Source organism: Neolamprologus multifasciatus, chromosome 1 (genome assembly GCF_963576455.1).
Source record: "Neolamprologus multifasciatus chromosome 1, fNeoMul1.2, whole genome shotgun sequence".
NCBI classification, from domain to species: domain Eukaryota; kingdom Metazoa; phylum Chordata; class Actinopteri; order Cichliformes; family Cichlidae; genus Neolamprologus; species Neolamprologus multifasciatus.
Genome location: NC_140439.1, coordinates 40,331,212 through 40,342,538, shown reverse-complemented (window position 1 = coordinate 40,342,538; position 11,327 = coordinate 40,331,212).

Here is an 11,327-nt window from a genome sequence, read left to right as displayed (position 1 = left end):
AAGAAGATTCTCATCCTGGTCAGTTCAGTTGGCCTCCTGATGAACCGGGAATTCGTATCTTTTGAGAAAATCAAGGATCTGCTACTGGAGCTAAAGGTCAGCCAAGCGGACCTTCAGAAATGTAAGATTATGTCTACATCTCCATGTCAGCGGATGTTTGGATTCACTCTGTACAAACTGTACTATGACATCCCATATCATATGGTGATCCATCCAGTGCATCCAAAGAAGAAGCCTCCAACACTCCAACTGGAGCTTGATCACGTGGAACTTCCCGTCCTGCTGTAGGATGAAGAACCTGAGGTTGTGAGGACAAGCGTAGTGTTCATCCCTTCCAATGTCAGCAGGCGTTGGTCAGAAATAGAGATAGGCTTTGTGAACACGGACCCTTCAGTCAGGGTAAAGAATGCATATGCACAGTATGTGCGGGATTGCAAGGCTGCAGGCTTGTCTGCCCGGTCTTACCAGGCATTTGTCCACAAAAGACGGTACTTGGTGTCAATGTTGGACAAATAAAGAATCGGTGTTACAGATTTCACCAATCCAGTGCTTTTTCAAGTTATGATGTGATGAAAAACTCAGGGTTTTTTTTTTACCAAGTTTTTATTTTTTCCCATGTTACATGAGTGTGATGCCATGTTACGGTTGTAAACATGTTTCCAAAATTGTTCATTTTACATTGTGCGCTTTGAAAACTTCATTCTTGTAATCAAACAATAAATGTTAGCTTTGTAAACATATCTGAGAATTCTGTTTTTGACATCATGTTCTGTTACAAAATCATTGTTGTGATGAAAATAATATATGTTAATTTGTAAACATTTGTGAGTGGAAACGAAAAAAAAGATAAATGTTAAAAAAATAAATAAATAAAAAACAACAAAAAAAAACCACCCTCACATGGACTCTCCCTTGACGTGGCGTGAGGGCTTATGTGTCCCTGGTGAACACAACCAGAGTCCGAAAGTCAAAGGGTTAGGGTTAGGGGGTAATAGCCAGTAGTCGACCGAATAAAATGGAATAACTCAAAGTAATCGCTGCCACTGAAAGAATTAGTCATGGAATTGTGTGGGTGTATTATCAAAGGAGGATGCTGCCATATTGAGCAGAGGGCTAGATTGTATTAAGGGATGTGATTTGGCTTGTTGGCCTTTAGGACCACTTAGGACGAATAAATCTAACTTCATCCTCATCGCCATCCTCCAGAGGTTCTGCAATATGTCTAACCTTGCAAATATTGTGTAATATTGCACAGGCTATGATGACTTTGCTGACTTTTTCAGGCCTCAGCCGCACCTCTCCGTGGAGAACATGAAAGCGCCTTTTAAGCTGGCCTATGCCACGCTCCACCACCGCTCTTGTTGTCTTGTGGGCCCTACAATAGAATACAGAGACCTTTAATTATTTGATGGAAATATTGCACTACTTGGATGCTCTAACATATTGCTTGAATTTCATTTCCATGATTTTTGTATTGTTTGGCTTACCTGTTATAGTTTAGTTGGGGCCCTTGGCGTGGCTGGAGGTAAGGTGTAAGGAGCCATGGTTTGCATGGGTAGCCACTGTCCCCTAACAAGTGGCAATTAGCTGGCACATAGCGTCTCTCAAAAAGCTGTCTGATGCCACTCTCGGAGAGCATTCTCGCATCATGTGTGGAGCCTGGCCATTTAGCCACAATGTCCAAAATCTTACAGGCCGCATTGAACACTATTTGCACATTGATGCTGTGGAAATTCCTCCTGTTAACAAAGACAGCCTCGTCCTCTGATGGCGCAATTATTCTCACGTGTTCCATCAATTACACCCACAATGCCAGGGAATCCTGCAATGTCCATAAATGCCCTTTTATGTGTGTGTAAAGTGCGGGCATCCAGCGGGAATGAAACAAATTGTGTCACAATATTAGGTTGTGACAAAGCTGTCAGTGTTTGGGTGATGACTCTGCTGACGGAGGATTGGGACAGACCCAAGTCATCACTGCTGCATTGTTGCATTTTCCCGGTTGCCAAATACCTCAGGGTTGTGATTACTTTCGTCTCCGGTGTAATAGCGTTGTGGCGTCAAGTTGGTGAAGTAATTGCATCTCTAAGGAGATCCACCACAAACATGATTCGTGCACGATCCAATCTGTAGCATCTCAATTATTCCCTGTCATTCAGTGTTTGCAGGACATCTCTCCTGCCTCTTCTGTTGGCCATTTTGTGCAGCTGCTTAGGGGAACTCCTAAGCCACTAAAAGTCCTCTTCCCTGCTCTTAGCAGATCTCGCCTTAGGAGCCCTTTTAAGCGCTAGGAATCTTGAGGAATAGCTTTTATATCAACTGGGATTGTCGTGTCACTTTTAGGGGAAATTCTAAGAAAACGTCATGACTCTGAGAATTTTCTTAGAATTTGGCCGCTAGGAGCCACTTTTTGCACAAAGATTCTTTAGGGATACGGGCCCAGATGGCTAAGGCTGACACAGCAGGACGCAGGAGGCAAACAAAGGAGGAACATATAAACCACACTGGGACATTGAAGGGAGAGTAACGGTCCAGTCGGCCGCTAGGACCATGCACCTAAGCTTAAAAAAGTACAACTAAGCCACAATTCCGTAATACCTAACCCTAACAAACTATGATTATGATGGAGCAAAACGTGATTTCTGACCTATATATACAGCCAGGAGCGACCCCTCCCCCAAGTTCTCCACCAATCTACACTTTCATATTTTGTGGAGTTACTGTTTTTAAGATGGAGCTATTGAATTTGTGAGTTTATTTAATTGAGTCTGAGTGTTTAACCCACTAACATGTACTGTACAGCACTTTAGTCAACTGTGCTACATGTTTTTAAAGTGCTTTAGAAACTTTTTTCTTGGACATTTTTGAAAATGTTTTACATTGAAAAAAAAATCCTTTTGATCCAGAGAGTTAGCTATATCATGTATTAACTCAGTAACTAAAATCTCAGTATTTTAAATGTAAGCTTACCTTGTTCAGAAATCAGATGTAACACGCTGTTCTAGGAATCCTTCAGACACAGTAATGCCAAATAATATTTTTTTCTGCCAGAAAATGTGTATTTGATGCAAAAGACTGCTAGCTTGTTCGTTTCTCAAAAAGTGTTCATGGGACTGTGAAATGTTCAAATGTAGTTTTCAATAAAGTTTTTTTAATCCACTCTGCAAATGCTTGAGTATTTATTTTTTTTATCGTGGTTTTATGAACAAAACGTGATTGAAGTAAAGAAATTGAAGTTAAAAAAATACACTCATTACAAATTTAGCTGATTAAATACAACAAGAGGGTTTTTTAACAGAACTTTATTGAACAAGTGAACACACAAAGTGAAAGGTCATCTGAAGAAGACATTTTTCAGCAGTAACACCATAACATAATATCTCATATCATAGCAGCACAAACGCTAATTTTACCTGCACAAATCTGCACAAACGTAGCACTAAAAAAGTAGACCATTTTGGCCCGTTTTGGAGCAGTCTGGGGGGATGGGGACGTCATCAGCAAAAAATATAACTTTCAATATCTCGGAAACTGTAGCATCACAAATTCTAATTTTACCTGCACAAACGTAGCACTAACCGCTCCGCCTATTTGCCTTTACGTTTCAAGTGGGTGGGGTGTCAGCTTCACTCTGCTGGCTGCATAAACTTGAAACATCAGTTCATTGAAAAATGCATTTTCAGTTTAGTTCGCCAGAGGCTATATAAGGAGAGGAGTGCTGAACACCTTCATTCTTGCCCTGACAGCCAAAGGAGCAACACCTTCAGATTATTAACAGCAGCCACTTTTTCTGTTTGTACCGCGTGTGCCCTGGCCTGAAGAAGACCCTGTGGGGTCGAAACGTTGCCCCAGGCACACTTCTCATTGGCCTTTTGATTTTGATCTCATTCTAAAAAAGGTTTTTATTACATTAAAAACTTTTTTTTCCTTATTAAAAACACTTATCTATACCGAACTTAATAAATAACATAATTGGACATTATTACATATATAACAAAGGCTGCATCACCACAAACATATATTAATAGATAACAAAGGCTTCATCAGTGCAAAAGAAAAAAAGAAAAAAACCGGAAAAATGGTCTTTCATGATGACGACCAGAACTGGATCCCTGTGCGGTACCGGGGACGGCGTCTTGTCTCTGGTGGCCGCAACAGGCAGTGGAGTAGCGGTAGGGCCCAAGGGAAGGACCGTGCACCTCCGCGTCCCTTTGGGGACCAGAACACTTTTCCTCTCCCTACCCTAAAAACAAACCAAAAGTTGAGGTAGAGGGATGTGGGACTTGGAGCCATCGGGATTGATGGCCTGTGCACGCTCTGTTCCTCCTTCGGGAGGGACAGGTTCTTTTTCCTCACCCTAACCCTAACCCTTCATTAACACACCTGTCCATTCTCCGCTGTGACTCCCTCTGATGAAGCAGCAGCAGGCTGCGAAACGTAAGGGAAAGAGGCTGAATTGGGCCCAAACAGAGCCTTTTTGATTAAATTAGTGGTCTTAAAGGGTGGAGTGCAAATTCTAACCCTTTGGACTTATAGGAATTGATTTTATTGGACTCTCTTTGTCCTAAATTGGCTTTTAAAGTATTTTTGTAAATTGATTAATAAACATTTGGTTTTTAGTATGTCAGTGAGGCCTTACCTTGTAGAGAAGCCTGTCTGAGCCCCACTTTGCTAATTGGACACCAAAAGCTGTGGGCTAGAACCTCTTTTTATCCTCCTTTTGATAAAAGACAAGACTCTGTTTGCAGAAAAGGAAGAAGCTGCACGGAGAGCATGGACTCTAGTTAAAACTTTGGACTTTGACAGTGACTTCTTTGATTGGAGGATCTTGAACTGTTTGTGACCCTCTAAACAGAGTGTTTCAGACCTTTTCACCCTGGAAATACACGGATACAACACCCGGAGTAAAAAACTCCTGGAGACCCAGGGTGGAGTGAACTTGAGGCCCAAACACAGGTAAGCCTCTGTACTGACTATGGATTTTTCCAACAGGTTCCAGGGGGCCCAATCCAGCCTTCCAGCGGAGGTTAGGAACCCATCTGCCAAAAAACACCACAGCAATCCCCCCCTCCCCTCAGAGGGGGAGGAAGAGGGGGGACAAACAGGTCCACAGCGTGATCATATCAACCATTGAATGTAAATATTAGACAGGTAGCAAAAAGTTATTTCAAATTAATGCAGGCCATACATCATAAAAACATCATTGATAAAGCTATTCTAACCCAAACTCCCCCTAAGGGAATGAGGAGACAGATATTAAAACTCACAGCATTCATCAGACCTTCCTCCCCTACGGAGGAACTTAGGGAGGCAGTGGGAAGGAACACGCAGATATGGTTACAAAATAGCCTTTCTATACTGCAGGAACATTATACTAAGATTATTGTAAACCATGGTCATACAACATGGGGAGATACAGCTTTTCAGGTCGCAGCCAACTGGATGACAAAGCGCTACAAAGCCACGTTAGCTGCAGGCACGATGGAGGCAGTTAGATCTTTACTCACTGTAGCTGTCGCATTGAAATGTAATTATTATGTGATTGCAATGTTCAAAATTTGGTGTTTAATCTGGATTCATGTTGTGTTGTCGCCACCTATTGGTGGGCCTAAGTGTGGCGCTTTTTGGTGCGCATGCTTTGGGGTGATGCTCAATTAAGCACACATGTCACCAGAGACTGAAGGCTCGAGCCAGAAAGAGAATGCTGGCTTGTGTAAAAGGTGGAAATATAGAAGATATGGACTACAATTGCTGAACATCAGTTGGAGCATGGCCCTTTATTCTACTTCAAACATAAAAAACCTTCAGGAGCAGTTACAGTTAAAAAACGTGGCCTGTTATGGAGCGAGCACCCAGAGCCCTGCACGCCATTCTTCCAAGACGGCAGCCCACGTAGAAGAGTAAACTGTGAGTTCTTACATCAGCGAAACATTTGAACTGCATAAAAAGATCTAAGAAAAAGCCAAAAAGAAAATTGTATGGTGTAGATATTGTACATTTGTTCATTTATTGAAAGTTTATTACTGTGCTGTTTGATATTTAAGGTAGTGTACTCTGGTTAAGTTTCCTTTTATTGTTCTAAGTTGTTGGTTCAAAACATTGTAATGGAGCAGAGTACACAAGAAACTCATATCCTTGAGCAAATACTTATAGCCTTAGAAGATGAAAAGGCACAGTTAGAAAAGAAATTAGAAACTGAACTTGAAGATGCAGAAAGAGAAGAAGTTGAAGCACGCATAGGAGAAATTCATGGAGACCTTGAAATACACAAAATAGGGCTGCCTCAGCCATCATCTAAACCTGACGCTGTCAGGGCTGTGTGCGAGCAGGCGGAGAGGAGGATCCAAGCTCAGGATTCGAACACAGAATTGTAAATCAAAACCTCAGCTTTATTGCTGACATGAAAACCAAACGTGAAGTGAATACAGAAACCAAAAACACACAGACATAATCTGAGGGTACGACGTGACACGAGCACGGGAAAACACAGGGCTTATATACACAGGGTAGTAATGAGGGAATCGGCAACAGGAGGGAGACACAGCTGGGAGAGATCAGGGTTAACGAGACAGGGGGAGCAAAGCTGCACACACTAACATAAGACAAAGACTTTCACAATAAAACAGGAAACATGAATCACAACTCAGAGACACGGACTCAACACAGAGAGACAGACAGAAAATGACACATGGAACTGAACTATAAGTGAAACCACAATTCCTAAAACATGGATAACAGAAACATGAAACTCTAATAATAATAATCATCACCACCATCACCACAAAATGAGAAAACAATCCAAAACACCAAGATAACTGAAACACAAAGTACCAGAGAAACAAAGAATAATCCATGATGCAAAAGTAAACCAAAACATAATAAACTCAAAATACTGGGTCAAATGGACCCAGAACCGTGACAGACGCAGAGGTGAGACGGACAGACCGTCAAAGGCAACTAACAGAAAAAATGCGTGAGTTTAAACAGACAGAGATAACAAGCAAAGAAAGAAAGTTTATGTCAACATATTTAAACTTTAAGGCAGAAAATCAGCTCACTAGGTCCAAACTTAAAGAAGAATGTTCTAAAGCAGAATTAGTTGAAATGATCAAGTCAGTAGAAAAATGTGAGTTGGACCTACATCAAGATTATGTGGCTTTACGTGCACTGACTACACCATCTCAAGATATGAGAAGAAAGATGGATAGCTGTACTTCAGTTTCTGCTGAGATGATGATACTTGTGAAAAGGTGTTACGGAGATGTTGACAAAGAGTTTGATGCAGGAGCTGTAAAAGAATCATTCCTTCAGTTACTCCAAAGAGAAGGTGCAGAATCAATTTATGGCTCAACTGTGTCTAGAGCTGGAAGAAATAGCCAGCACAGCCATAGTCAGCAAGGAAGTCATGTACCTGCAAGGAAAGCAGAGGCAACAGCACGACTGGCATCGAAGCAAGCTGAAATAAACAGAGAAATGGAAATATCTGCCCGGAGAAAGGAGATATTAGCTCAACAGGAGCAATTGAAAATGTTGGAAAATCAAAGAGATCTTGAGGTCATTCAGGCAGAATACAATGTATATACTGAAGAGGAATCAAAAATTAATGCTGAAATAAGAAACTGTGAAGTAAGGAGTACTTTGTCTTTCAGTCAGCTTCCTAAACCACTTAGCAGTCCCCCATGCACCCAAGTTCCTCAGAGCACTACACCTCATTACTCTGAAGGTAAATTCATCCAGACCTCACAAAGTGTTCACGCCTTTAGCAAGTCTTTAGCAATGTCTAGACTTTCAGTACCAGAGCCGTTTACATTTAAAGGAGACCCACTGAAATTTGTTGAGTTGAGCACTTGCTTTAAGGCGCTTATCGAGACTAGCTGCACAGATTCAGCCCATAAGCTGTTCTACTTGAAGAAGTACATTGGTGGAGAAGCTCTCTGTGTTTTAGAAGGGACATTTTATCGAAGTGACGAGGAAGCTTACAAACAAGCTTGGGATGCTCTGAACAAATGCTATGGACACCCATTTGTAGTTCAAAGAGCCTTTAAGGGAAAACTAAGCAGTTGGCCAGAGATTGGTCCAAAGGAGTAACTTCAATTAAGAGAGTTTAGTGATTTCCTCATTTCTTGTAAGAATGCTATGCCCCACGTCCAAGGCCTCAAGGTTTTAGATGATTGTGAAGAAAATCAAAAAATATTGCTGAAACTTCCTGACTGGGCCACAACCCGCTGGAATCGTTATGTCACAAAATTGCTGGATGAAGATAAGGCATATCCAGGGTTTGCAGACTTTGCAGACTTTGTGGCTGAAGAGGCGCGTATAGCATGTAATCCAGTTTCTTCTCTGTTTGCCTTAAAAAACACATTTGAAAAACCTGAGAAAGAACAAAAACGTCTGAAGGCCAGTGTCCTGGTGACATCAGCAAATATGTCTAAAGATGTGAAGAACACAACTACAGTTCAGAGCAACAGAAAATCAAAACCCAACCCTTCCTCAACTCAGAACAAACAGCAACTTCAATGTATCTGCTGAAAGCAAAATCATTTTATTTATAAATGTGCAAAGTTTACAGCAATAACGCTTGAAGAAAAGAAACAGTTCATTAGGGACAACAATATGTGCTTTGCTTGTCTGCGAGTCGGACACATTTCCAAAAACTGTTGACAGAGAGCAACATGTAATGTCTGCAGACAAAGCCACCCTTCTCCTCTCCATGAAGATCCTCCACTGGGAGACGAACCTGAACCACCATCAGAAGAGGAGAATGCAGCCACCGTATCGTGCAGTGTGAGAGTGGGCAACAATGATTGCACTTCAATGATCGTTCCAGTGTGGCTTTCTTCATCAGCGAAGAATTAAGAGACATTGGGTGTCTAGTAAAGCATAAACCAAAGCAGCAACACATTTATTGACCAAGATATTTGTGAAAAGATACAGGCAAGCAGGGAACCAGTGAAGCTAAAGCTGACAACAATGACTAACAGGTGTTCGATTGCACCTAGTCAAAGAGTGGATGGACTGAGGGTAAAAGGGTACAACTCAGAAAAGTACATTGACTTGCCACCAACTTACACTCAAGAGTGGTGGGAAATAAATCCAACAACATGATGATGAGGGGGTCTGTCGACCACAGTGTGGCCAAACACCAAGGTGTAGAGACCTCATCTGAACCCAAAAATTACCACCTGGCCACTCCTCCAGTCAGACCTGGCTCCTCCCAGGGTCTCGCTCCTAAAGCAGCAAAGAACGGGAAAGAGGGGCAAGTAGTCACAGAGAATCAACAGGCTGTAAACAGGTGTCCAACTTACCATAAAGCTCAGATAGGCAGAAAAATCATGGAATGGGCGTTCTGTGGGAATCGAACAATTTGGTTCCTAGGTGATTCTAATTTGAACCGCATACCGGCTTACAATAATGATAACATCCAAATTGACAGCTATCCGGGGGCCTCGTTTTACCACTTTCTCCAGATCTTGGATAAGACGCCTGTTCATCCAAACATCAAATTAGTAGTCTTGTCAGTAGGAATTAATAATAGGGACCAGGACGCAGAAAAACTTCTATCAAACAATTAAGAATGCTTTACAAAAAAGCAAAACCTGTCTTCTCAAATGCTGAGGTAGTCTCCCCGTTAATTAATTTCTCATCTTCCCTCCCAAAAGAACAACAACAAAATCTAACTCTCATCAACAACTTTGCTGCAAAACGGCTTTTGGTCCTGAACCCGCTATCTGGGGACCATTTTGAAACGGTCGGGGATAATATTTACTGGACACAAGATACGGTGCAGTGTATATTTGCAAATTGGTGTGACCAATTACAGCTAAATCTTTAATCTAAAAAGCCTTAAAACCATAAAATTACAACGGTCAACAGGAAGAATAAAAATTCTAATTTATGTTGATCAAAGCGAAGTAAATTGTGAACAACTTCATGAGAGGAAATAAGATTTATGTCATTACTTCTTGAAATAAGGACAATACCTTTTTTGAGCCACACGAGGGAGCCAGAACTCCAATTTCAGAGAAGACCACACTTAACAGTAGTCATGTAGTGTGTTCTATCATCTGTAAAAGGTGCTCTCTGATGTATGTGGGAGAAACGGGCTAGACTCATGTAGACAGGTTAAAACAACACCTGTACAGAACTGGGGAAGGCAGATTAAATAACTCCCTTGGTCCAACATTTTCAAACACATCCACCAAATCTTATGGGCATCCTGGAACTACAACCCTGTGCAGCATGGACGGAGGTACAGAGGAGGAGACATAAGGACCTGTGGATCAAGAAATTGAACACCAGAACTCTTTATGGGCTAAACTTTAGATAATACTAGTGTAACATTGATATGCTATCTCTTGCTTTTTGTGTGAGAATGTTTACGGATGAAAAGCGAAAAGAGCTGTCAGGTGCTAAAAAATAAACCTTAGACTCAAACGTTGGAACAGGTTTTTCCCCGCAGCACGCTGTGTAATAAATACTCACAAAGAAAACGGTGGCCGTTACAACCTGTAGGAGCCCTTTTTGGGTTAATACCTTATGTTGCCGCTAGAGGTCACCTTTTTCTGTTTTCGTATGGTTGGTTCATGTAAAGGTCAATAAAGTAGACACACGTAATCTGCATCAGGTGTGCCATTAATTGTAAGAAGACAAACAGTTTGTGACCACTGCACTGTTATGTTAAGATGGTATTGGAATAAAGACCAAAAAGGGCAAGATAAGAACTGCTGGAGTTATTGGACTAACTAACTATCAGTTTATACATGGATATGGTATGCTATCAGTGAATGCCGTCTGTGTTTACTGATAGCAAACTGTGGTATGGAGACAACTGTTTATAATATTTCTAGTGATACTGAAAAGGTCTCATCAAGTCCTAGTCCTCCTTAATTCAATTTATGCTATGTTATCAGTGTTTGCAATGATAACAATTTTCTGCACTGTTTGGATGAGAGAGGGGCACCTGCTGTGGTGGAGCCGTTGCAAGGCCTGGGTCATGTAGCAGCCAACAACTACTCCAGAGAAGCTGTCCTGGTGAGGGAGAAGTTCATGGCCCACGTCTCGGCGGAGGGAGCAGCATCTTGGCAGCCAAAAGAATAGCCAATTTGAAGTCCCAGTGTCAACCCCAGAACGGCTCTTTTAAGAGCCACCCACAAACCTCTAAAGAACGTTGCTGCCTTTTTAAAATTTTCTTAATAGGTGGAGCTTGCCTCCAAAATAAACTAACCTCTCTTTATTCTCTTAAATAATTGGTCTTCACTATGTTCCTATATAGTAGTATATTTTTTAATTAGTATAATATGAAATAAATTCTACATGTGTCAAGTTGT